General features: G+C 45.3%; 3 long non-coding RNA genes across 3 annotated transcripts; 2 read left to right on the top strand and 1 right to left on the bottom strand.

The window, feature by feature from the left end:
• Window positions 1-291: 291 nt before the first annotated feature.
• On the bottom strand, window positions 292-22,854 carry LOC116539547. Its single transcript, XR_004264109.1, has 3 exons — window positions 22,733-22,854; window positions 21,385-21,545; window positions 292-1,898 (listed from the first exon to the last, which is right to left on the bottom strand). It is a non-coding gene; the product is annotated as an uncharacterized LOC116539547 (long non-coding RNA).
• On the top strand, window positions 7,937-20,452 carry LOC116539550. Its single transcript, XR_004264111.1, has 3 exons — window positions 7,937-8,705; window positions 18,769-18,867; window positions 19,972-20,452. It is a non-coding gene; the product is annotated as an uncharacterized LOC116539550 (long non-coding RNA).
• Window positions 9,750-14,723, top strand: LOC116539541. Its single transcript, XR_004264108.1, has 3 exons — window positions 9,750-9,825; window positions 10,286-10,294; window positions 14,713-14,723. It is a non-coding gene; the product is annotated as an uncharacterized LOC116539541 (long non-coding RNA).
• Window positions 22,855-23,680: the final 826 nt, after the last annotated feature.

The raw sequence follows: 23,680 nt of genomic DNA, 5'->3' as shown, positions 1-23,680 counted from the left end.
ATGACTTTTGAAGGGATGTGGGGACTATCAAGGAAACAATTTTCCTTGAAATTACGTCTTTGTATATAAGAGGAGCGTTGAACAGGATATCAAGAGGCAGTGGTCACTCATGGCACTATTTTCAAAGTTAGATAAACAAGGATACCAAAGCACATTCCCCCAATTTAGCTTTTCATTTTTAAAAAGTCGCTGAATTCAAGTACACCTCGATTGCTCAGGATAATAAAGGAGACACTAGGCGTGGATAGCATGACCACAAATGGTGTGGGTAAAGTAAGACACCAGGGATCTTTTCTTTCCTGTTTATTAACATTCACTCCAGGCTGTATACTTTGGTTACCACGGTCGCGTGGTATCTGATGTCACAGGCCAAACCATATAAAATCACAGAGGCCACAACAGGCAGGAGGAGCGGCCTGGCCTTGTCTGAGTCAGGCAGCGCAGCGTGCAGGATGCCAGGCTGGGTGTACTGGGCCTGACCCGCCACCCTCTTTCCTCTTCTCCTGCCTCTGCCTGCCCCCTAGTGGACAGTCGGGGTCAAGCATGGGAGTGCGCCTTGGGGGTCTCCGTGGGACTGAAATAGAACTTCTTCCCTAGGACAGTCTGCCTCTCCCAGCCTTGTTCTCCGGCAAAGTCTATTTCCTGGAGAGTCGGGGCTCTGCCTCAGATGTTCTGGAGCCTCCGTAGGATGAACACCTCCATTTCAATTCCTGGGGCCTTGATCAACCTGTGCCTCCCTTCATCCCCAATTTGTGGGCACCTTCCCTTGAGCAGTGCCCCCACGAGGTACACCTTTTCTGAGAAACAAAAATAATTTCATCTTTGGGTCCTACAAGCTGTAAAGAACCAATAGAGTACTGTGCTATTGAACATGTTGCCACTACAGAAGCCCCTTGTGTTTCCAAGAGTGCATCTCTATGGCCATTCATTTATTCATCAGAAACTAACTAGAAGCCAGGCCCTATGCTGGGCCCTGGAGACATGGAAGAAACTGGGCTGAGGTTCCTGCCTAGAAGAGCTCGTGGCCCAGTGAAGGGACAGTTCATCTGTCATTGATTACCACGTGACAGTGTCTATGATGCTAAAAAGATGCCAGTGCTGTGCTGCAGGAGCAAAGGCCGTAGGGGAAGAGGCTTTGGGTTTGTTGTGAGTTCTCGCCAGAGCGAGACAAAGCCAGTCACTGCTTTGTTCAGATGACTCAGGTAAACAAATGAGGGCGCACAGGCTGTCCTGACACCACACACCTCCAGAATACCCTGGCTGTGCTGGGAGCTATTGGTGCCAGCTGGGTATCTTTGTCCCTGTCCAAGTCACAATGATCTGACTGTACCAGCCTGTGTGGATGTTGCTAAGAGGAGGCAGACAGCACCATGAGCTCCCTTAGATGATGATCAGCATCATGTTCCTGCTGTGGCAGCACTCAGCTCTTGCCAACGCTCTGCTCTGCTTTGCTCACTTCAAGCCTCCCTTAGTTTTGTTGTAGCCCAGTTTCCACATTGCTGATTCACAGATATGCAAGTCTCAGACAGAAAAAAAAGGTAATTATCTCAAATGACTCAGGCACCCTCCTTGACTCTGGGATCTCTGTTCAGACTTGCACTTTAAAAGCTGAGGATAATGATATTGTCATTTATGTAGGAAAGACTGGAAGAAAAACAAATTAGTGTTCTTCTAAACTCTTGACTTTTGGCAAAAATTAGCATAGAGAGGATGGATGCTCAGCCATGGCCTGACAGTCAAATACCTAACCCAGAGGTGAAGACACCTGCACAGAGTCCCATGTGCTGGCAAGCTTCCGGGGGACAAGGGCAGTGCCTTGATCACCTCTCTTCCTCATGCAGGAAATGTTTGTTGGATGAATGGTTGTCAATTCTATTCTTATCGGTCCTCCCTGAATCCTGAAAGAAACAGAAATTAGGAAATAAAAACCATTAGCAGATCCTATACTCCTAGATTTAAGATTTTTTAACAAATAAGGGAAAATTATTTGCCTGCTACAAAACTGCTAAGAGAGATGACAATCAAGGAAGAGTGGGAATCATCTAAAGGAGAGAAAAGGGGAATCAATTGCTGCTCCACCAGAAGCTCACTGAAAAGCTTTCCATACCTGTAGGAAAACAAATCCCCCACCACCAACAGTAGAAGCCCCAGCAAGGACAGTCACAGCAATGGTGGCTGTCAGGCGCCCTGTGCGGCATCATGGAGTCATGGGCAACGAGCAGATCATGCCTGGAAAAAAGGCTGTAGGGGCTCTGCTAGGGGTGGCAGCAACATATGGAGACTCTCTGTAAGGGGGCCTGAGGCGTCATCCACCCCCAAACTCTACCCTTCCTCCCCTCCCCAGAGGAGAGCCAGCATAAGTTCCTAAGGGAGGGAGGGCTAGAGTGGCTGGATGGGCTGGCAGGGATAGGAGGCACAGCCAAAGGCTCTGGAAATCAGCTTGAAATTCGAGGTTTTCCCTGAGGCTGTTGTAGCCTGGGTAGAATGGAGTTATATCTAACTGTAAAAGTTGTTCACACTCAATCTAAAGAACGTCCAACAGTCATTTTAGGATGGTGGTGTACTTCAAATTACTTTTCTATGCCCCAAATTTGGGTTCCATTAAATTCTCATTCTTCCTGCATTTTTGTTTTTCCTCCAGGTACCTTCAAAGAGCACCCGTAATTCATCCGTTCATTCATTTATTCATTCACTTATTCAACAAATACTGATTGAATGCCTGCTTTTTACCAGGCTATGCTAGGTACGAAGAATACAGGATCAGAAAAGACAAGCATGGTTCCTTCCCTCAAAAGGAGAGGACCTTGATCAAATACCCATACAAATTAACATATTTGCAATGTGTGAGTCCCTGGGTATGTAATGAGGGGATTTGGTTTAATAAAGGATGTCAGGGAAATATCTGAGGAAATGATGAGTGACATAAAATCAGAAGGAACAATAGGATTAACTAAGCCCAGTGGGTCCTGGGCAACCCCTAGAGTGGGGCTGCGCATGTGTACTCAAGGCCATGAAAGATGGCAAGTGTGACCTGAGTGCAAGACAGCAAGGAGGTGAGATTTTTTAACCAGGCTGAGGGCAAGCCATGCACAGGGAGCCATTAAAGTCTTTAAGTGGACAGGTGATGTGATCCAATGTGCATTTCAGAAAGAGTTCCATCTCCCTGTGGCGAACGACTTGGAAAACATCATAACTAAATGTCATTAGACCTGTTAGAAGCTGTTTGTTACTGGTGAGCTGAAGTCTAGGAGAGGAACAATGGAGGGAAGATGATGATGAGGTAGACAGGCTTACAACATATTCCATTCCTGTAAGATCTTCCAACAGCCTTACCTGGCAATGAGCCTCTCTGTTCATGAGCTAGATCACCATCTGAGAGAAAAGCACAACCTTCCCCTCTTTCAGGCTTCTCCCTAAGGATGTCCCTTTAACTTGTGCCTTGGGATGCCTTCATGATTTCTTTCTAGCTTTCTCTAAAAATGAAGTAAAACATCTCCATGATGCCCGAGACATATCAACTTCAAGGTCATGGATTGAAATGATGATAACTTAGATTATAGGACTGTCAACTTTCAAGGCCCCATGATAAGTGATGCATCAAGGGGCTGGGATCAGATCAAGCGAGCTTCAAACAACTGCAGGCTGCTAGAGCGTTTAATCTGTTGATTGAGTGCCATATATTCCAATTAACCAAAGTAGTCTTCTTCCAAACGCTTTGAGGATGCTGTAGTAAGATCCCTGCATCAGGTGAGAGTGGATCTGGTTACCAGATGCTCTCTTCTGCCTGGGATCCTTGCTCCTGCAAGACAGCAATCTGTTCCAAGAATGATGTTTAACCATGGTGTTGTGCTAGGCACCAGGGATTGGAAGACGAAGAAACATTCCCTGCCCTCCCAGAGCTGCAGCCCAGCAGCTCCACCCATAAGGACAGCGCAATGGGATATGCTGCAGCACAGGCAGAGGCAAAGCGCTGTGGAGACCCCAAGGCCAGATGCAGGAGCTCTGCCTGGCTGAGTTAGAAAGGTTCTCCAGAGTCTGATACAGGTGTCAAGGGGTGAGCAGGAATTTATCTTGTGAAGAGGAGGAGGCTGATTATTTCAGCAGGAGAAATAGCTCCTAAAAAGATACCTAAGGGTGAGATGTGCCCCAAAAGTGACCCCAGAGGTGATAGAGAGGCTGTAGCAGGAGGTAGATCTGGAGACAGAACTCTGGTGGGGTTACCGGAGCAGGAGGATCTATCTGCTTTGGGGAATATACTGTGTTAGTTTTCTATTGCTGCATAGAAATGGGGGAATACACTGTGTTAGTTTTCTACTGCTGCATAGCAAATTACCCCAAAACAGAGAAGCTTAAAACAATCCACATGTGTTATCTTATAGTTTCCATGGGTCAGGAATCCAGCTGTAGCTTAGCAGTCCTCTGGCTCAGGATCTCACAGGCTGTAATCAAGGTGTCAGCCAGGACCAAAGTCAACTCAAGGTTCTACCAAGGGAAGACGACCTTTCAGGTTCACTCCTGTGGCTGCTGGCTGGAGATATCAGTTCCTTGACACATGGGTTTCTCCATAGGGCAGGTCACAACATGGCAGCTGGCTAGAAAGAGAGACTTTTTGTAACTCAATCTTGGAAGTGGCATCCCATCAGTTTTGCTGTATTCAATTTGTTTAAAGCCAAGCACCAGGTCCATCCAGCCTACGTTGAAAGAGAGGTTACACGAGACAGTGAATATCAGGAAGTGATGATTACCAGGGGCCATTGTAGAGGCTGCCTCCACATATACCAAGAGCTATTTATGGCCTCATCGCAGCATTATCCCACTCTGCATAAATTATACAGAAAGACATATAATTTTATTGCATATTAGTTTTTGTTGATGGGTACATTCTGGTCCTTAGGAGCCCTGAAGAACAATGTGTTTCATGTCACAGCTCTCCCTAAGGATTTTATACAACCCACTTGGCACTCACACTGTTATTATTAAATGGATTCAGCCAAAAGCTGCCTGTTGGGGTAGAGATCAGTGGGAAGGTAGGGTGGCAGAGAAAGGAAGTGATCAGGACCCCAAACTGAATAAAGAAAAAGGTCACACGCCAACTGCAAGTTAGAAATGAGTCTGAGTGGAAGTAAGTATCCTGGTTGACAGCTCACACACGATGCCAACTTGCCACAGCTTGGCAGCGCCTTTGGTTTTCCCACATGCAACTGAAAATAGCTAGCATTCATCCTGAGGGAGTGCTACTAAAATAAGTAACTACTTGGAGCTATACCTCACTGCTCATTCAAGTTGGAAGCAGTCTGCAATTATTTTGCTGAAATTAGATACAAATTAAGTTGCCACTTCCGGAACTCTTTCTTCTGTACTATATTACAAAAAAGAAACTGATTTTTGAACTCGGACAGCTTAGATGCTACTTCTTAAAAATAAATCTGATCTCTGACAGAATATCTAAAAAGACAGATTCTTGATTTTAATCCCTCATGAGACCTAACCTCTTCACGACCCAGGTTTCCTGATTTTCAGACCCGAGTCGAGTTGCTATGGATACAGAGTGACAGGCCAGTAAAGGAAATGAAGGACGGGGAGTGGCCTGCCCACAGGTGAGATATACTGTCTTTAAACTTGTTGGGGATAGAGAAGGGGGTTAGCCTGGAATTGTCCTCTGGGATGTAAGGGAATGGTCCTGCTCCCACTTTTAAAATAGTGGTTTGAAAGTTTTCTCAGGGTATGCATCCATTTGGACATAGAAGTTCTGCTATGTTTTAAAAAGCAAAACCGAATAAACAAACATATATGAAAACAAAGCATAATAACAATGGTTTGGATCTTTCCTCAAACTTGACTGGAAGTTACTGGCACACAAATAGTAGAGGTGTATGGGGGTTTTCTGCTATGAAAGAGCCCCTTATTTGCACTATCTCAATGAAGCAGCACCTTCTTTTGACCTGCCTTTGGAAGAAGTAGGTGAATTTCTAAGAGCCCAGCTGTGCTGGACCCTAGGAGGCTGTCAGGCTGTCATAGCTCCCAGGGTAGGAATGTTTCTCCACAACTTTGAATTCCAATTTCCCTTTGCAAAAGGCAAAATGTGTTTTATTCCCATTGTTGGAGACATTAGTCATGGATGAAACACATTTAAAACTCCCCCTACCCCCTACTTCTCGCCCACCCCACACATTCCCACTCTATATCCTCATTCCAATCTAGTGAATCTTAGAAATGACACATTGAATGAAGAGTTTTCCAGGTAACCTTTCCTTCTTGGTGAACTTTTATTTTTGTAGGGTTTTGGGGTGTGTGTGTGTGTGTGTGTAGTTCCATAATTCTCAAATGAAAAATTGCTAAAAGGTCATCTAAGCAAATCCTTAAGATAGTGAATCTCTACAACATCACTTTAATTTTAGGAGATACTTCATTTCATGCCTTAAATTTTTCAATGATTTTCAGTGTCTCCTTATCCAGACTTCTTAGGACTTGGAAAGAAAATGAAATGACGTTGAAATCAAAGTAAATTGAGTGATCTGAAATGGACTGATGTCAGCAAGAATTCAGCATACAGCTCACGGCCCTCCCCCAGCACATCTCCCTCTTGGGTATGGTTAGTTCAGCTCCAAATTTATTCTGACAAGAAAGCACAGGCAAGGCTCCAGTTGGTCTAAATCAGGTGAATATGCAAAGCAACCACCCTTCCTGGACAGCCTTCTGCTTTCCCAGTGCTTGTCATGGCCTGAAAATTCCTGTTTGAAGAAGCAGAACTTTATTTTGAGTCCTCACAGGACAAAGTCACACTCGACAGTGCACAGGCACAAGTCGGGCTCCAGAATGCATTTTTGGCAGAAAGGCTCCTCTTTTCTCTGTCTTCTCCAACTCTCCGTGGGCCTAAACCTTTCAGAAGCCATTCCATGTTCCCTGAACAGGAAAAGACAAACTCAGACCCACAACCTTGGACTTCAAAAGAAGGCACACAAGGGGAGGAAGGACAGAGTACCAAAGCGTGAAAATTCAGAATGCTGCTATCTCATTTATTTTAACCATTTAGGAAACGTTTTTATCCGCTTCCTTTTCCCTTCCCTGATTTCAAAAAATAAAATAATAATTTAAAAAAAATGATTCGGTTCTGAGGAGAGACTCTCCAGATGGAAGAGGGAGAAGATCAGGGGATGAATGGGGGAGGGCTGATTGCGTCCTTTCCCCTGCCACACACACGCTCCCGGTTTCAGCCTGTGTAAAAATAGCTGCCCAGGTTTTTGTATTCATCCCTAAGCGGCAATGAAGCGCCTGCTTCCCGGCAGAGTCCGCAGCCTCTTAGTAGCTTATAACATCAGGTGACGCCTCCAGCTCTCCCGTTCCCCGCCCCAGCCCGGATAAACGTCCTCCGTGACCTTAGAAGTTTTCAGTTTAATCAGCGGTATCGTTTTTGAGAGGAAAATCCTCCCGGCTTTGCGGGCTGGCAGGGCTCTGGGGCCCTCCCCTGCCTCCCAGCCCAGGCCGCAGAGCGAGAGCGTTTCCAGCTGTGCTGGGAGCGGGAAGGAGCCTCTCTGTGCTGCCCGGCACGTCCAGCGCGCGGGCGGGAACACGCTCTCCCGTGGGGGGCAGCTTTCCAGGGGTCTTGCCTAACGAGGGCCAGGCGGCTCCCCCGTCGGCCCCGAGTGGCTCCTGGCAAGCCGACCCCCATCCCAGTTGGGAGCACTGATTTGCCGGCGTCGGGGGAGGCAGCAGCACCCGCCTGCTGCGAGGGGATCCAGCGGTCAGGCGCCGAGGGCCTGCGCGTGCGCAGAAAAGAGCTGCCTCCGCGCCAGGCTGGGGCGCGAGGGCGGAGGGCGGAGAGCGGAGGGTGGAGGGCGCATGCGTCAGCCGTGCAGCTGGCGCCGCGTGGGAGAGCTGAACTGCTGGGTCCTGCGGTCAGTGCCGTTTCTTGGCGGCACGTTGGGGACACTGCGCCATTAGAAGAGACAGAATGTTAAAGACACAGCCTCCTTCGAAGGCATCTGCATAATGCGTCCCGTTTGCAGATGAGGAAGTTGAGGCCCAAAGAGGTGATGGGAAAGGTCCAAAGCTGCATTTCTGGATTCTGGCAGCTGGGACCAGATCCTGCTCTTATTGGTATGGTTTAAGCACTTCTTCAATGAGCACTTATCAAACTCCTGGATACTGTGTACTCAGTGTCTGAGTGGCAGTGAAAGATAACCACAAATACGTCAGAAGCAGTTGTAGCCACTGCTGCCCTGGACTCGGGCATAGAATCGGACCTGGGTTTGATTTGATGATTTGCAGGACCACACTACTGGTTGGATAGCCTTAGTGAAGCAGTTAACGGCTCCATGCCCTAGTTTTCTGGTCTGCAAAACCGAGATAAAAATAGGCGAGGGTGGTGGGATTTAAATGAGATAAGGTGCACATTGCTAAGCACAGTGGCTGCACATGGAAGGCACTCAAATAAATATTCGTGCAATGTTTTGAGAAGTAGAAAGTGCCAGGCACGTAGGAGTTCAGGAGACAGTCACGGTACTCCTTTACAGACAGAAGTCATGCGGAACAAGAGGGACGGTGCTTTCCCGTGTGCCGTGCTTGGGGATACTCACACAGACAGTTACAGCATGTGGCATGACAGGGAAAGGAGGAAATGACTTCTGTTAATCATTCCTTCAGCTTCTCCCGCCCTTCCTGTGCACCCTGTCTGTTTCCCTTTCCAATTCTCACTGTGACTCAAGGTGGGTGGCTGCAGAGAGATATTGGGACCTCTTATCAGGAAAAATATGTTCTGTAAGGTGGCATAATTTATGTTTTAAGTCGATCTTTATTACAGCGGCCGCCCTCCTCTTTACCTAGGTGGGATAGGCACAGGAAAAAGGAATGGGGTTAAGTGGATAAGTGACTAAGGTGTCAAATTGGAGTTGTGTGGATCATAGATCTCAGAGCTGAAGATCATCTGGATGGACTCCCTCGTTAATGAAGAAGCAGTGAGAAACTGTGAAAGGCAAAATGACATCAAGTTTCAGATTCAAGTTGGAGCCATAGTGCTCTATATCACCATAGTTCATTCATCCACTCACACACACTACTCTGGGTGGATACCTAATATACTGCCAGGTAAAAGGTTCTGCCTCAATAGGCAGCAAAAAGGGAAAGGAAATAGAAATCTGGGAAGATTCTCAGGTTCTTTGTGCAGCTTCATGAATGTTGATACCATTTACTGTGATTGCAAGTAGAAGGATAGAAATTGATCTGAGAGGAAGATGGCATGTTTTGAACATGTGTTTCATGTGCCTGTAGTGAAGACCTCCAGGTGAAGACCTCCAGGAAGAATTAGGAACATGAGTTCCAAGCACAGGAGAGAGGCCTGGAGGTGCCCACTGGGGAACAGTCAACATAAAGATGGTCACTAAAGCCAGGGCTGCGAGGACATCGTGAGGGTGATATCCATGGACCAGGATTATCACTTTGAGTGCTACCACTGTGAGGACTGCCGGATGCAGCTGAGTGACGAGGAAGGCTGCTGCTGTTTCCCTCTGGATGGGCACTTGCTCTGCCATGGCTGCCACATGCAGCGGCTTGTAAGCATGTCCTTTGATATATTATGCACGTTTTGACTGTATGTGCTATGTATGATTAAGCATGTGTAGTACTATGTATTATTCATGGGGATAAACATTAATGTACTAATTACATAGGGGTGGAGTAATCGTGTATGCTTTTAGAGTACCTTACGGTTATGCCATCAAATAATATATATATTAATTTACTAGTAGTTCAGGGAGTAGTTTAATATAGAATTTCAGCTTTGGGTGTTGATGGTAGAATTGAATATTCTTTCCCTGATTGTCCTGGGGAGTTGGTACGCCTCCTTTTCCGGTCCAGAAGAGCAGGCGGAATGAGAAGATTATGAAAGCATGAAACCCAAACCCTGACAGACACCAGCTCCTAAAGATCAAATAAGAGATCCCGAGGAACAGATGGAGAAATGGAAAGAAAACCAGAAAAAAGTGGCATCAAGCAGTTCACATCAAGACTCTCCACGTTGAAGAAGTGGTCCGGAGTGGGAAATGCCACAGAGATGTCAAGCAAATGAGCACTGGAATGTTTCCATTGTGTTTGACAATGAGGAAGTCATTGATTACTTGTGAGACATTGGTTTTAGTGGGGATGTGAGGGCAGAAACCAAATCACACTAGGTTAGAAGCAAAATGGAGGCAATGAAGAGGAGAAGAGGTAGTAGGGGGTAGTAGGTATAAATCACTGCTTCAAGAGAGTTGGTTGGGCAGGAAGGGGGAAGTTTCAGCTAAAAGAGGAGGCAGGGAGAGTTTTTTTTTTAAATCATTGTTTTGTTTCATTTGTTTTGTTTTGTTTTTGCAACTATGGGAAACAGACATGCTTATAGGAAAAGAGAAACAGGAGGGTCAGCAAGGAGAAGTAAGTTGGAGCCTCAGTACAATATCCAGAACTACCACAGGGTGAGTGACAGGAGAGGGGATTCTGGGCCCAGATAATCCAAAGGAAGGAATCCTCTTCCTTGGTTCTTTTTTCCTACCATTGGAAAGGAAGAAACGTACATGGGAGGTTTAGAAATGGACTTGGGATGCTCCTTAAGCAAGATTTGTCTGTGTCAGGATCTACCCTGGCAGTAATCCTACCATCAAATGCATTTAATGAGCCCCATTTGCATGTGGAGCTGTGTCCAGTGCTATTCAAATAATGTGAAATGGATACTGTTATTACCATGTCAGTCAGGACTAAGAGTAGCAAGTGACTGAAACCCAGCTCTAACCATGGGATCCATGGGTTTACTAAACTGAGTAGACTGGCTTTAGGCCCAGTTAAATTTCAGGTGCTTTAAAGCTATTGTCATGCATAATGCTTTAAAATTATCAGTGTACTTTTCTCTTTTGCCTTTCAAGCATATGAACTTAGTCTACTCAAGGCATTTATCTGCCTAGGAAGAGATGAAAGTTCTTTCCAGAAAGTATGCAGAGAAAGAAAACATAACACTCAGTTTCTGGCATTCAAAAACAAATTTTGCAGCAAGGCAACAACCACGTAATTCAAGCTATTACCTTGAGAAAATATCCTGTACCTTCCATTACTTTCCTCTTCAGAGGGTCAAGAACTGAGCTTGGTAGACTAAACCTTAGGGTATTATATTCAGAACGTCTAGACCAGGAGAAAGTAGGGATTATCAGAGGACAGAAGCAGTAGAATAAGACAAGAGGCCTGAGTGGAAAGATTGTATTGGAAAAGTAAAGATTAACCACAAGGGCAGAGTGAGCTCTTTCCCCTACATCTCCTCCAGAATTATGAGATGAAGAGCTCAGTGTTGGTGGGACAGCAGGAGGCCCTGCTATGGACTTTTCAGGCTGTGCCAGGTCCCTAAGAAGCGTAGACTCTACCCAGACATAGCAACAAGCCTGTAGCCAGCTTGCCAGAGGTGATCATTGTAGTGAGGTGACTCAGTGGTGTGGGCTGCCAAGGAGACCCCTGGGACCAGGGTTGATAGGAAGTCATGGACAGAAGTCAGAGTCTGCAGCAGCAGGAAGAGTGGAGAAGAAGCTAAGCCAGTCAGGGAACAGCTTTGGGAGCACTGCCTCAGATTGCTCCAGATGAACCACAATCTCCCCATCCACAGACCCCCATATCAGAGGCTTGCAGTGTACCCAGGACAGAAAAAAAGTGGATGTTGTCCCAAAATAAGTACACACAAGGCAGCTATGCTCAAGGGCCAGTACAAGGACAAGAGTTCCCTTCCTCTCAACACCATGAGGCCACAGAAAAGACACACACCACCATACTACCTCCACCTCAATAGGCCCTACAGGGATGATGATCGAAACATTTAAAAATCCTTACAGGCTCAGGCACTGAGGTGTCTAAATGGAGATGCCCTACTATGTCCAGAGTTAACCCTTTAGTTGATGGATTATGAGGAGCAGGGACCTCAGAGCAGAGCCTGTTAACCAACTGCTCCATGCATATTTTAGTATTTTATCAATGAGGGCAGCCATAATGCCATGTACCTGGTTGAATATTGGTCATGCATCCAGATGGAATCTTTATGGAAGAAGAAGGAGAAAGAGGAAGCTATCTGAGAAAATGAGCGTGTGCTCAATGGGGATATTGAATTATTGGATTGAATCAAGATTTAAACCCTAAATAGTGAAGGACCACATTGATTATGGACAAACTAGAGAAATTACATTTTATTGGCACATCCAAGTTGCAGTATGAGTTGAATTTACCATCTGTCTGCTTTCTTTTGTGTTAGTTTCACTCTCAGGCAGAAGCTCCAAGCATCAGCAGTACCAAAGGGCAAGGATATCTTTCTTACTAGTGCCTGCAAAATCCCAGTCAGGCTCCAGTTGGCTCAGCTTTGGTAATGTACCCATCTCTAAACCAAACCCTGATTGGTCAAGCCCAGGTCACATGACTATTCCTAGCCTCATGAACTGAAAGTAGAGTGAGGGGTGGCTCCTCTAAAGAAAATCAGGAGGCTGTGAGCAGAAAAATGGGGTAATGGATGTTGGACAGGCAGGCACAACAGAGGTACACCACTATTGCCTCCTGGAGTTTGACTTTCTAAAACATTGAGAAAGCACAGTATCTCCATGGCAGGAAATGAATTGGCACCTGGGCACTTATTCATACATTGATCAGTGTAGATAACTAACTTTGAAAATCATAAAGCAGATTTTTGTCCCCTCTTAAATTTTCTTCCCACAATGATTAAATTAATTTTAATAGTTAGAGTTGGGAAGTATAATCAACTAAATATCTAGTATAGTTTAAAGCTTAGTCCAGTCTATAAATAATTCCATTTAGGAAATGTTCAGTCTCCCTCTTTATTAATGTGAAGACAACTATTTTACTTTTTCTCTGTGTATTATTTTCTCTTTTTTAAGAAACACCCTCTTGTTGGACATGGTGGCTCATACCTGTAATCTCAGCTACTCGAGAGGCTGAGGCAGGAGGATTGCTTGAGCCCAGGAGTTAGGGGCTGCAGTGAGCTATGATTGCATTACTGCACTCCAGTGACAGAGCAAGACTGTCTCCACAAAAAGAAAAAAATAGAACCAACTTCTCCTAAATCCAAGATAAACTGCACAATTAGTTTATTGCCTATTTTTTAAAAAAGCTTTTTATAGGCTGGGGGCAGTGGCTCATGCCTGTAATCCCAGCACTATGGGAGGCCAAGGCAGGTGGCTCACAAGGCCAGGAGTTCAAGACCATCCTCGCCAACATGGTGAAACCCCGTCTCTACTAAAAATACAAAAATTAGCTGGGTGTGTTGGCGCACGCCTGTAGTCCCAGCTACTCAGGAGGCTGAGGCAGGAGAATCACTTGAACCCAGGAGGCAGAGTTGTAGTGAGCTGACATCACACCACTGCACTCCAGCCTGGGTGACAGAGTGAGACTCAGCAAAAAAAAAAAAAAAAAAAAAAAAAAAGCTTTTTATAATAAACAAAAAGTTTAATTATTCCAGATACAAAAGTAAAGGTATCATCAGCTTTTATTCACAGACTCTTATTTTTAATGTCACAGAAGCTTCCACATAAATTTTTAAATGTACATGATTTAAAAATCAGCCCTAAGTAAAAGGAGATATTTAAAGTCTAGAAAAAGGAAACATAGTCATCAATTTTACTCCAAAATGTATGCTGTCTTTTGGAAAGAGTTTTATTTCATAAAGGATTTCTTGATATTTACAATATATAGAACTTAAATCTCAGGATTGAAGAACTCTTTGGGAAAAAATGTATTAATCATAATAAGGGGAAATACACTCATCATGCCCTAGTGTCTGGGTCACATAATTAATTCAGAAGGGGCTGGCTTTCTCTGTATGTGGGATCCCAGGTATTCATTTATGCATCAAATATTTATCACACTCTTCATAGCTTCTCCACACTGTGCTGGGCACTGGGGATGTGAAGATGAGTAAGACAGGCTCATGTCTGAGAAGAATGGAGACAGGTGGAGAACACGAAGCTCTGTGCTGGGGGTATGAGGGCATAATGAGGGCTTGCAGGAGGAACAGTTCATTTTCCAGGGGATGGTGGCTCAGAGATGAGCTGGGATCATAAGCTGCCTGAAGGGTTTGTATTTCCCACGGTGCTCAGTGCAGTGCTGAGAATGTACTTGTAGACCATTTATTGCTGTGGCTAAGATGGAGGAGGTTTGGAAATCTTTGACAGCTGAGCTCTGTGACAGAAGAGAACAAGAATTCCTTGTCCTTCCGACACACTCAGAAGAATGTGTACTCTGGTGCTGATGTCCAAGGTCATGGTCATTCCAGTCATGCATTCAGCAGGCAGTCATTGAGCACCTACCAGACACTGCTCGAGCAAAGCAGACTAAAACCTCAAGGAGCTTACTCCTGAAGTAAGCGATATATTTTGATATATATTGTATATCGAAATGCTGATTGACACTATGTAGAGAAAGGAAACAGAATGGGAAAGCAGGGGTTGTAGGGTGAGGGTAATGTAATATGAAATGGGGTCTTTAAGAAGTCTAAACTGAAGACAGCGCCCTGATTTACCTGAGCACCAACAACTACGGCTGGTGAGGCATTAGAAGCCCTGTAAAGAAAGTGGCCAGCCACCTGCCCCAGAGTTTCTGGGAACTGGCCAGTTGGGGCCAAGACAGTTCCTGGTGTGCATCTTCCTCCATACCCCAAGAGTTTTCTTATATGGTGAGTAGAGCTGGTACGGCCAGAGTCTGAAGCAGTCGAAAGAGCATGCCTGGGTAGGAAACAGTCCTTTGTTCTGGGAATGATGGGAAGGTTTGTTTAGATGTAGGCAAGTCCCCAGGCAATGTCTTCTGGGGAAGAAGAGCATCCAGCTCCCTAAAGGAAAGATTTGGCAAGGCCAAGATAGAAGGTCAAGGCCCTGACCGTGAGAGTGGACTGGGTAAATACAGTCCAGCTGGAGTGACAATCAGAATGGAGCATAGACATCACGTCGCTGGAATGGACCAGGAGGAGTGGGCACATGGGGCACAGGCCGCATCTTTAGTGGGCATCAGGCTACAGCTGGGAGGAGAGCGAAGAGAACTTAGGGTCACGTGTAGACCTTTAGACTGGAGCAGAGGGTTGGTGTAGGGTAACCAGGTTGCAGGGCCTTTGGAATCAAGTCAAGTAATATGTGTTTTTCTCAATCTACCAACACTGGCTTAGGTGTATCTTTGCCATAGCCAGGACTTGCTTGTTCTGTCATCTGTGTAAAAACCACAGTTGTTTTGTTTTTTTGAGACAGGGTCTTGCTCTGTCACCAGGCTGGAGTGCCGTGGTGCAATCTCAGCTCACTGCAACTTCCACCTCTCAGGTTAAAGTGATTCTTCTGCCTCAGCCTCCCAAGTAGCTGGGACTACAGGCATGCACCACCACACTGGGCTAATTCCTATATTTGTAGTAGAGACGGGGTTTCACCATATTGGCCAGGCTGGTCTCAAATCCCTCATCTCATGGTCTACCCTCCTAGTCCTCCCAAAGTGCTGGGATTACAGGCATGAGCTACCGCGCCCATGCCCACCACAGTTCTTTTAAACATAAGCCAGGTAACAATGGAATAAACTGTAAGTTCACTGAGAGGGCAGCTAGGAATGGGAAGGAAGGTGAAATGGCAAGGAATCCCAGTTTTTCATGCCCAGAGTGTAATTCTCAACAGAAACTAAGCAGAAAGAAACTTAAATAAACCCCTGGGGAGGAGAAAGTATGTATAGTAAACAGTGGCCAGCACAGTGTGCCCTCCTGTATGAATACCAGGGTCAGAACAACCTGTCATTTTGCCACTTTGATCACACGATTTGGGTTAGAAAGAACGTGGGATTTAGACTTTGCTCTGAGTTTGGCTCTTGACTGTCACCTGTTCAGTGTGTGATCCTGGGTCAGTTTCTGAACCCTCTCAGCCTTCATTTCCTTGTCTGTAGAGTGGGAATGTGCAATCTGGAGTCTGTGCTAGGATTCCATCACATCTAGTGGACAAGTGGGGAAACCCCATAGGGACCTGGGAAATCTCCCTCTCGAGGAAATGCAGGGAGCTAAGTACAGTGGGCTCACCAAGAGGCGAAGGGTTGAACTGGAGGAAGGGGTCGTTTTGAGTACACTGTGGTAACAGTGGTGGGACCCCATCCTTTGCCCTACCCCATATCAGACCCCTGTCTGGTTCCTGGGCAGAGCTGTCACTAAAAGCAAAAGTGACTATTTGTTAGTAACTTCATAAGACACTAGAGTACAGAGTCACTGAGATGGGACCCCTATAAATGAGCATAAGAGAGAAAAAGGCATCTCCACTTGACAATCCAGAGTGCAACTTTACCAGAGTGAGATGGCAAAGCCAAAAAAGGGACAGTTCCTGGGCATTGATTTGCTGATGAGCACATGTAAGACCTCCTACCCCAGGAGCTCCCCAAAAGTGCAGGGTAGAAGGTGCTTTGCAGGGAGCTAGGTTCAAAGTGAGAAATGGTGGTAACAAACTAACATTTGGATTATTAGTCTTGATGTGACTTTATTTGTGTATGCATAGTGTATTAGACAGTGTTCTCTAGAGAAACAGAACCTGTAGGACATACAGAGATTTGTGGAAGAGGATCTATTATGGGAATTGGCTCAAGAAATTCCATGATATGCAGTCTGCAAGCTGGAGAACCAGGACAGCTGGGAGTATAATTCAGTCTGACACTGAAAGCCTCAGAACCAGGGGAGCCGATGCTGTAACTCCCAGTCAGAGGCCCAAGGTCTAAGAACATAGGTGACAGCTTATGTAAGTCCCATGTTGGAAGGCCAAAGAACCTGGAATTCTGATGTTGGAGGTGGGAAAAGATAATGTCCTGGCTCCAGAAGGGAGAGCAAATTCACCTTTCCTCTGCCTTTTTGTTCTATTCTGGCCCTCAGCCGGTTGGATGCTGCCCACCTGCGTTGGTGAGGGTGATCTCCTATACTCAGTCCACTGATTCGAATGCTAATCTCTTCCAGAAACACCCTCACAGGCAACCCAGAAATAATGTTTTATAATCTATCTGGGTGCCCCTTAACCCAATCAAGTCGACACAAAATTAACCATCACACCTGATGGGGGAAACTTGGCTAATACTCACCTCATGGGAATCACAGGATGTTCCCAAGCATGAGCCTGGATATGGCAAATACACAGCAAGTGGCAAATTCCCTCAGAAACCACCCAGGGAACCCACTGGAACCATTGCAGATGCTCAGAACAACCCCTGGTGTGTTTGAGAATTTCATGGCATTCTTGTGGCAAATATATTTAATTAAAAAATAACACCTATCTTTGAGCATGTATATGTTACAGTAAAGTATACATGCTAACAGGAGTTTGAAATTATCTTTTCTTCTCAGCATTTTACAGTTTACAAAATACTTCAATGTGAATTTCAGTCACATTAGCTCTTGAGCAACAACCTAATCATATAGGATCCCCATATACAAATCAGAAGACTGCATTTCAAAGAGGTGAAGTGACTTGTCTTTAATAACCCAGCTAATAAGGGGTGCAGCTGGACACAAACCTGGTCTCTTTCCACTAAAGTCTGGTAGAAAACTAAGACCAAAACAAATACAATAATGACAGGGGGAAAAAAAAAAACAGCAAATATGAAGACCTCTGGAGACAAAGACAGATGTCTGTGGCTGGACATCCAGGAGTCAGCAGGGACCTGAATCAATCTAACTAGAAAATGAAAGGCTGCTGCTGAGGACAGGGAGGCAGGGATGAAGGAGGCAGATTCCCAGTGGGGCCTCACCTGGCACTCCTGGAGATAGCACCCAGCTTTTCACATTTCACAGAGTATTTCTACTGATCTTTCCAAAGGGCACTGCAACTCTCTGCTCCCAAATCTCTGAAAGTCAGAATGGAGGCTTTGCTCCTATTTCACTGTCTGAACCAGGCAAATCACCTCTTGTGACTTTGGCAACTTCTGGTCTCAGAGTTTGTATCCCAGTCATTTCTACTTCTTGGAGAATTATTTATGACATTCTAAAAGTATAGAAAACCATCTACTGAAATGTGTCAACATTAAAACATTAGTTAGCCAGAAATTATGCTCATTTAAGTTATGGCAAAAAACAAAACAGACAGGAAATGACATTAGCATTTATGGGCCAGGCTCTGTACTGGTATCTCTCACACTCATGATCTTTTGTTATATTCACTGCAATATAATTTGGGAAATGGTATCATTCCCACTTTGACAGTTGAGGAAATGGATACTTAGAGAGGCAAAGTAACTTGGCTAAAGTCACACAGCTAATAAGCAGCAAATCTAGGATGTGAATCCAAGCCTGACTTCAGGGTATTTTGCAACATACCACAGTTCATGGCCTGTGGAATTCAAATGGAATTAAGAGATGACCAGTAAACACAGTTTCATTGCCAATGAAATTCGTGACTTTGCTTTTTTATTAGCTCAAATTTACCAACAATGCAATTTCCAAATTACCAGCTTCGGAAGAGTCCTTAAATCATTGAAGTATTCAGGATTCATGGAGTCCTGACAATCAGGATTTGACATTGAGGAAGATGTGACTGGAGGACCCATGTGGAGCTGAGTGACTCTAATGTGAACTTTCATTTTTGACAGTTCTCTGTAAAAGTGTGGCCTATCTTGCACTGGATAGAAGATGAGGAAGAGATTCTCAGTCAAACCTGCATGATTTTCTCAAACTCTGTTTCATACAGGTGCCAAAGTTTGACACATTCTAACCACTTTGCTTTCTTTGGCATCTCCAACTTTGACAACAGAGTAAGAATGCCTCCACCTTGACAGGAACAACGTGTGAAATGAAAGACCTCAGGTGCTATATTGGCTCTTGACAGGTCTTCAGTAGAAAGCACCTCCTGCCTGTTCTGTTCAGTCCTGGTACAGGTGAGTCACTGCATTGCCAGCCAGTCAAGTATTTTAAGAAACAAAATCTAAGCCGGAACCATCAGAGAAAGACGAGGGATGGATTAGCGCCATTAGCTTTGATGGTGTCTTGTTGTCATGGTGCTAGGAAAATCACTATCATTTAGAGTCCCACTCACCAGCTGTTTTGCTGGAATTTTTGACATGGAAGTCTGTGGCCACCTAACATAGGCGTGGGACACGGGTGTGCACACACGTGTACACCTGCGGCAGACACCCACTCTAGAGGGCTCACGTTGGTTGTCTGGGACGTGATTCAAAGGCTGTACCCATATGTATGATAACCGTTTCCCGTACATCAGCTTGCAGGAAGCCAAATGACCTCCCCAGCTTACCTACATCACATGAAGCTTTGGAGGAGTCAGTGACCATGTGAACCCATCTCAACCTCTGCTCCCTCATTCAGCATTTGGCTTGGGAAAACATGCCACTGTTGCCTGTCTCTTAAACATTATTTCCAGGCTCAGGTCTTCCATCATTCTGAGGGGCAGGGGGAACTTTGAGTTCTTCCGGGAGCTGGGGGTTGGGGGCAGGGGAATGCTGCCCAAGAGAAATGACTAGAATCTTTGTCAGGCTGTGGAATACAGTCTGGCATTTCTCGGTAGGTGACCTCCCCTGAGGCCTCTCCTGGCATCTACACTGCAAAGTCCCCTGTATCTACTGAAAAGGGTGAGGGTGGGGCATTCATTAGTACTGGGAGACCAGCTTTGAGTGGAAAGGAGCTTCTCTCGTGGCCCTCTGGTGAGCCACACTAGAGGAAGCCCCAAATGCACAGTGCTCCCTGCTCAGACTCACATTTGCCTGCCTCCACCCCCTCCCATGCTCTTCTTTCCAATGCCCTTACTTGGGAGACTGCAGTGGCTGTGGGGTTGCAGTGGGGGTTGGGGGGCGGCATACTGCACTACCTGGCTTTTTCCAAGTCCCTTTAATTAAACCGAACCTTCGTATGAATGTAAAGAACAAGTAGGCTTTATCCCTGGGCCCTGTGCTCCTCTGCCCCAGATTCAGACTTAAGGGCTTGGAGCAGACTTATTTTTATTAAAAGCCCAAGTGATTGGATTGCAGGTGGTCCTGGACCACACTTTGAAAAATGCTGGGGCAGAAACAAGCCAGCAAGCATATGGGATTCATCTGCTGTGAGTGGTAATTTATCTAGTTTCTAAAAATAGTGTTAGGAGCTGGACTGTGCCCCCCTCCCTGCTCCCATGCATATGTTGACGCCCTAACCCAAAGTACCGAAGTACCTCAGAATGTGACTGTATTTGGAAATAGGGCCTTTAAAGAAGTAATTAAGTTAAAACGAGGTCACAGGGTGGGTTCTAATGTAGTATAACTGGTGTCCTTATACGAAGAAATTAGGACACAGACCCACACAGAGGGGGGACCATGTGAAAACAGAGGGAGAAGACAGCTGCCTGCAAGCCACAGAGAGAGCCCTTCGAAGAAACCAACCCTGTGGACAATTTGATCTCAGGATTCCAGCCTCCAGAACTGTGAGAAAATAGATTTCCGTTGTTTAAGTCACCCAGTCTGTGGTATTTCATTATGGCAGTGAAGCTGACTAATACAAACAGAAGCCTGATTTCACTTAATAGTCATCTCAGGAGGTAGAGATTGCTCCAACCTATTATATAAACTAGGCTGGTTTGTGAACCAAAGGACATGAGCCCCAGATCTGGAGTCGCAGAGGTAGCATGACATGCACAGACAGCACAGCTTCTGGTGGCAGGCATTCCCACACTCAGAGACTCAAAGAACGTTCCTCCCTAGCCTTCCACCTGAGTGACTTTAGACAAGACAGCTATTGTTATTTTATTTAACAAATATGTATATAGTGCTTACTATGTGCCAGATAATAGTCTGTGCACTGTGCAAATATTAACTCATTTAATCCTCATTATAACCCTGTGATATATACACTGAAGAGCCACCGTCTCTTATTCAAACCCTTGCTTGGGGCCAGCAGTGGTTGGCATGTCAGAACTTGCAGATTTAAGGAATACGTACCATAGGCTTCATAACACCTCATGGCATCTGCAACAGCGTCCTGTTAGGAAACATACTAATGTTTCTAGTTTCTGTAGTGACACATATATATGCTGCATAAGTAAAGACTGTAAGTATCTTTGTGTCAACTCAAGACACAAGGATACTTTTATTCAATGTGCTTGTTTCAAGTCAGGTTTTGCTGCCAAATGAGTTATAAAAATATTTTTTCATATTTTGGAGCTTTTTTTTTTGGACGGAGTTTCGCTCTTGTTACCCAGGCTGGAGTGCAATGGCACGATCTCAGCTCACCGCAACCTCCGTCTCCTGGGTTCAGGCAATTCTCCTGCGTCAGCCTCCTGAGTAGCTGGAATTACAGGCACGCGCCACCATGCCCAGCTAATTTTTTGTATAAGTCTTCAAAATTGTTGGCCTGTATTAGCCCCATCTTACAGATGAAGAAACTGAGGCACAGGAGGTTAAACAACTTACCCACATCCATTAGCTCATGGGATGTGGGACTGGGCTACCAACTCACCAAGTTTGCAGCCTTGCCATGAGGACCCGATACAAAGTAGGTAGACTTCCGGGTTGAATTGTGTCCTCCAGAATTCATGTGTTGGCGTCTTAACCTTAGTACCTCAGAATAGATCCTTATATGGAAATAGTCATTGCAGATATAATTAGTTAAGATGAGGTCATTAGGGTGGGCCCTAATCCCAAGTGACTGGTGTCCTTATAACAAGGAGAAATTTGGACGCAGAGGCAGGCATGCACACGGGGAGAGCACCATGTGAAGATGAAGGCGGGGCCCAGGGTGACGCTTCTACAAGCTCAGCAATGCCAAAGGTTGTTAACAAACTGCTAGAAGCTGGCAGGGAGAAGCATGGAACAGATACTTCCCTGACAGCCCTCAGAAGGAGCCAACCCTGCTGACACCTTGACCTTGAACATGTGAGACAATACATTTCTGTTGTTTAAGCCACCCAGTTTGCAGTGCTTTATTTCAGCAGGCCTGGCAAACCATTACATGACCCTTACCCAGTGGTGGATTCTGAGTGGCAGATCAATATAGTCAGTAAATTAGATTATTTGTAAGCCCTCTTTCAAGTTCTGGATCTAATTTTTTGTTTGTAACATGAAGATAATTCACCTCTACTTGTACCCCAATGGTCTTTCTCGTACAGCATTTCTTTATTGTTTCAGAGATGGGAATCAACCCAAATCAATGATAGAGTGGATATAGAAAATGTGGCCTATATACACCATGAAATACTATGCAGCCATAAAAAGAATGAGTTCATGTCCTTTGCAGGGACATGGATAAAGCTGGAAACCATCATTCTTAGCAAACTAACATAGGAACAGAAAACCAAACATTACATGTTGTCACTCATAAGTGGGAGTTGAACCATGAGAACACATGGACACAGGAAGGGGAACATCACATATTGGGGCTTGTTGGGGAGGTGGGGGACAAGGGGAGGGAGAACATTTGGATAAATACCTAATGCACGCAGGACTTAAAACCTAGATGATGGGTTGGTAGGTGCAACAAACCACCATGCCACATGTATACCTGTGTAAAAACCTGCACATCCTGCACATTTATCCTAGAACTTAAAGCAAAATTAAAAAAACAAAACAAAACTAAACTAAACTAAACTAAACAGATGGGCTAAGCTGGATGCAGTGGCACACACCTGTAATCCCAGCTACTTGGGAGGCTGAAGTGGGAGGATCACTTGATCTCAGCAACATAGCAAGGCTCTGAACAATGGATGGGCTAATGTAAATGTGGTCTTAGAAAGCAAAAGAAGCCAGGCTCAGTGGCACATACCTATAGTACCAGCTATTGAGGAGGCTGAGGCAAGAGGACTGCTTGTGCCCAGGAGATCAAGACTGCAGTAAGCTATGATCCAGCCACTGCACCCTAACCTGGGCAATAGAGCAGGATGCTATCTCTAAAGAAAAATGCAAAACAAAACAACTTACATTAAAACCGAAACCATGTGGGCCCTAATTTGCCTTCTTATGTTCCTGCTTGCATTGTGAACTCACTCAGTTCTTGGCTTTTCTGAATCTCTTCTGCTTGTGTCTTCAGGTCTGTGGAGTTAAAACCACAGTGTGTTCAGGGTACAAATTCTGCAGAGGAAAGCAGAAATCTAAGTTAGAGGTTGTTTTCTGTGAGTTAAGAATGTGTTGCTAGAACCCTATTTAGGCTTGGAACATTGGGGCTCTTCATGTGGAAATTTGTCCCAAAACTGCCACTTCACTGAGGAGATAAAAGCTGCTTTAACAGAGCAGCTTGAATACTTTTCCTGTTCATAGGATGAGGCATGGTTGGGCCCAGTCTAGAGAAAGAGGTAAAATGCTAAAAAGTTGTTCTTGAGATTTAGTGACAGGAATCCCCATTGTCAAGCTAGCTTGGAGCTTTAAGCCTCTGCCTTAAGATTCTACCACATCAATTCAGAAAATGATTTGCTCTGGATGGGGTGTGGCTCCAAACTCTCATCTGTGGAAACAGGACCTCAGTTACTGTGTGTGTTCAAAGGATGGGCTTCTGGTTTCCTCCCACATCTGATTATGGAGTGTCGTGGTTCCTGGGGCTGCCTCTCTGACTTCCTGTCAGCCCCTCAGCCTTTGTCCAGGAAGCGGCTCCCAGCTTCTTTCCTGGAAGCACTTTTGCACCAAACCAAAAGGCCTCTCTCATGTCCCTACGGCCCAACCCCGCTCTCAGAGCCAGTGGTGGTTTTAGCATTTGCTTATGGTTTTTCGTCTTTGTTCC

Source organism: Sapajus apella, unplaced genomic scaffold, assembly GCF_009761245.1.
Source record: "Sapajus apella isolate SASKATOON/1434 unplaced genomic scaffold, GSC_monkey_1.0 scaffold4, whole genome shotgun sequence".
Taxonomy (NCBI): Eukaryota; Metazoa; Chordata; class Mammalia; order Primates; family Cebidae; genus Sapajus; species Sapajus apella.
The sequence above is the reverse complement of the archived record's forward strand: the minus strand, read 5'-3'. Positions and strand labels throughout refer to the sequence as shown.